Genomic DNA, 4,427 nt, shown 5'->3' with positions numbered 1-4,427 from the left:
GGCTCTGGCCCTGCCTCTCTTCTCTCTCACCTCTTGACCAAGCAGCTCTCTCTCTCTCTCTCTGTCCCCCTCCCCCTCTCTCTCCTCTCTTTCTCTCTCTCTGCCAGACCAGCGTCCAGCTTTGATGTCTGTATACTTTTGTATTTTGAATAAATGGTCTTAACCTGCTCAATAACTATTCTTCATTTTAGTAGCCAACAGGTTAGAAATATACAACAGATGGCGAGCCTGAATCCCGGAGGTCTATAAAGTGGAATCTACGTTTGAAAACTTAAGCTGAAACCACGGCTCTGAAGACGGTAAGAATTAAAATAGCGCTATTTTCTGTTTAAACCGCTAGGGGCGCGTGTGCAACAGCTGGGTTTTCAAGCATTTTCTTTGAGACTAAAACAACCTTCAACTTTAAGGTTTAAAGTAAAGTAACTTGTTGGAAAAGGAAACACATCTTTCATATTCTTTAAACTGGGGGTGAGAGCCGGGTTAAGAAGCCCGTATTTGAAAATATACGATTTGATTTGTAAGGTATTTGTAAATGAGTGATTTGATTTGCATGGTGTTATGGAATATCGTGTTTGTGTGTAAAATTCGGTATTAGAGGAAGACGTACTCTAATAGTGTCTATATGAAAAAGTGTAGACTGCCAGAAACAAACTGATAAAGGCATTTTGAAGTGGACTGGTATATTACTGATATACGTGTATTAGATCAGAGAAAATTCTGATGAGTGTATTAATGTGTTAATGTTAAGGGGATACGTATTTCTAATTTGATAAAGTGTAACTGGATTATGAAGTCTGTTTTGTAAGTAAGAGCATTATTTGAAGTAGATTAAGAAATCAATTCTTCAGAACTGTGTCATAGAATCCATTCTTAGACGCCATTGTCCTTTGTCACGCTCAGGCACGCGCGGATACGCGGGCACAAAGAGGCCTGTAGATATCTCTGTGAAGAGACTGTGTAAAAAGCATATACATTGTATGAGTATTTGAATGAGAATTGGTTTGGTAACTAATAGTTAACTGCATTGAAAGATAATCTTGAAATTGTTGTGTCGTGGAGAATGTAATTTGTTTGTGAAAACAAAGTTGTGTTAAGTTATTGATTAAAGCGAAAACAGAGGGCGCGGTTTTCCCCAGAGGTTAGACAAAGGGTTGTTAAATTGACCCCCCTGCTTTCTGCCCTCTGGCCTTTAGGCTTCAGACACACAGGGAAGCTGAATTTGATCGATTACATTACTCATCTCATAAGATAAGGTTAAATCCATTCACATAGACTGTAGTAATATAAAGATATAAAGATAGTGAATTGATCATTGGGGTATTTTAAAGTAGTTTAAAGATATTTGTTAGGATTCATTCACGAGCCCCTAGTAGAAGTGCGCGCATGTGTAACACACACGGAGACGCGCGCAGGCACATTTCACACACACAGAGAGCACGCGAAGCGAATAGGCCAGTCGTTACCCTCAATAAAACGGCTCTGTGACTCTCTGTCTGCCTGCTTGCATAAAATGAAAGGGATCTATAGAGATCGTTCGTGACTGATGTTTGTAAATGACTGTTGAATATTACATTACTTGTTTAAATACTAATTGATTGAATTAATTATTCAGATCATTTCATTGTCTGTTTCACAAAACAATTGATTGATTCCACAGGTTTGGTCAAATGTCTGTGACTGTCTAATGAAAACCATTCTGAATAACCATTCATTTTGTTTAATATTTTGATAGCAGATAATTGACTCCACAGGTTTTAAATCAATGTATATGATTATATAATGAATAATTGTAATTAATCATTCATTCCTTCCAAATAACAAGTCGATTTCTTTACAGGTTATAATTAATATTCGTATTTTACATCTCTTATTTTAGTTGGGTCATGTCCACAGCTTTTGATTAGGAATAGCAGAATAGTTTGTATTGATAATTAAGCAGTAGAAGGTTTTTGTAGATCAGTGAATGCTTAGGGTGTGACCAGCCTTTGTGATTTGATAAGTGTGTTGACCAGCCTTTGTAGTTTAATAATTAAGTTGACCTGAACTATAATTAGTATTGAATGAGCAATTAAGTGACACATATTCATACACAATAAGGAAAAAACATTTAAGTGAAAAAACACACACATAAATTACATTTAGATTAAAACACACACACATAGATTACATTTAAGTCAATAATACACAATACCACTGAAACAATCCGTTGTTCTGAATTGTAGTGTTCTGTGTGGACAGTTGACACAGTTAAAAGTTAGACTAGCATCTGTTTAGCAGATACGGCAAAATAAGGTGGGTTGTAAGAAAAGTACACCTTATAGAATATTTTCAGCATATTGAGCAGTATAAATCAATCAGCTTAAGATGGGAGCAAATTCAACGAAGGTGTTAAAAGATATTAGTGAACATAGTGGAATATTGGCTACTTTATCCCCTATGGCTGTAGTGGAAAAAAGGAATCCTCTTGTTAGGGAAATTAGCAAAATGTCTACGAAATGGAATAGCCGTTGGGCAGACATTGAACAGCCGTGGCCGAAAGAGGGCACCTTCAACTTACGAGTTATTGCAACTTTAGAGGTACTTATTAAAACCTATAAAGCAAACCAGAAAAAGGCAAAGAATAGATCAGAGAAACGCAAGTTAGAATTAGCCATTTTAGAGCTATTTAAGGTAGAGGGGCAGAAAATAGCAACAGCTTGGAATGAGACAACAGCAAAAATGGAAACGGAAAAGAAAAATGAATTGGCCAGAACACTGGAACAGAAATTGAACATTCCATTCACAAACATGTGTCCAGTCTCCAGTCCCCCTCCATATGCTAAGGCACTGGAGGACCATTCCCAGAAGAAGAAGAAGAAGGAGCCAAGGGGAAAAGGGGACGACAGGAGTGACGAGGAAGATGACAGCGAAGATGGCAGTGAAGACTCAAGAGATGACGACAGTGCAGATGAAGGCTACAACGCTCAGGTCAGGAAGATGATAGCCACAGCCGAAAGGAAAGGTGGGAGAAGACACCGGGAGAAAGCGGAAAGAGAGGAAGAAAGACACCACAGATGGCTGAAGGAGCAACGAGAAAGGGAGAAAGAGGAAGATTGTCATCGAATGACATCAAATACATTAAAGAACTGTCCAGTGCTGATTCGGGGTAACAAGATGGAATATCATCCATGGAATCATACAGATCTGTCTGAAGTGATAGAGAAACTCCCCGTTCTCCAGGATGGTGGATTTGCATGGACTACTGAGGTGGACGTGAGACTGACAGGAACGCAGGCCGCGATGGGAGACCTGAAAAGACTCTTAGCTTTTATTGCAGGATTGGATACAATGCAGGAAATATTGATGAAGGCAGGACTTCATAGATATATCAATACATCAGTTTATGATCCAGAGCTCTTCGCAGCAAACAGAGGCAGGCTGTGGAAGGCAATCAGAGAGACTTACCCTACTCACATTCACCCAGACAATATCATTGTGAAGCCACTGGGGGGAGATGAGAATCCCAGGGGTTTTGTTGCCCGTGTGCACTCTCAATGGAGAAGTGTGACAGGGAAGGACGCTGAAGATAACCCCTTAGAAAAATCCATAATCAGGGAAAAAATACAGGAAGGGCTTCCTACCCCAGTTAAGGATAAGCTGGCAGAAGTGGTGGGGCTACGACACATGAACAAAGCTGTTTATATAGACCACGTAGCTCATCAAGTTGAGTTATATCGAAAGAATATTCAGATACAGAAGACACAAGACGAAGAGTCACTCAGAATATTGACTCAAGCGCAATTGACTGAAAGCGAGAGGAACATAGAGGGAGTGCAGGCTTTAGCCCCACAGCAACAGCCACCTGGAGTGCAGACTGCTACTTACCAGTCCTACTCACAGGGGCCACAAGGGGGGTATCCTGCTACTTACCAGTCCTACCCACAGGGGCCACAAGGGGGGTATCCATACCCACAAGGGCCACCAGGGGTGCAAGCGGTTCCATACCAGCCGTACACACAGCCTGGCCAAGGACCACCACCAGGGGGATGGACAGCAGCAGGGAAGAAGATGCTAGAACCGTGTTACCAATGCGACCAGAATGGACATCTAGCCTGTACCTGCTACAACAGGCCCCAGGGGGGCGCAGGGGGGAGCCAAGGAGGAGGATATTGGCCTCCTGCTACACCTGCTCCAGGAGTGATGAACCCTTACGGAGGCCCAGCAGCTGGCCTATAGGGGTGCCCGGAAGATCCGAGTGGGAGGTGCCAGCTGGTGGTGACAAAGAAACCTGAAGGCGCCATGCACCTTCCTATGTCTGGAGAATATGTGAAGACAATCGGATTTGAGGGAATTAAACAGCTGATTCCTACAACTGAGCTTGTAGACTTAGAGTACAAGGGACAGAGAGCAACTCTGCCAATACTTGTGTCAGAACATACGCCAACAGG

The sequence above is a fragment of the Nansenia antarctica genome, assembly GCF_963989245.1.
Source record: "Nansenia antarctica genome assembly, chromosome: 8".
NCBI lineage: Eukaryota > Metazoa > Chordata > Actinopteri > Argentiniformes > Microstomatidae > Nansenia > Nansenia antarctica.
This window is presented reverse-complemented; position numbering follows the sequence as displayed.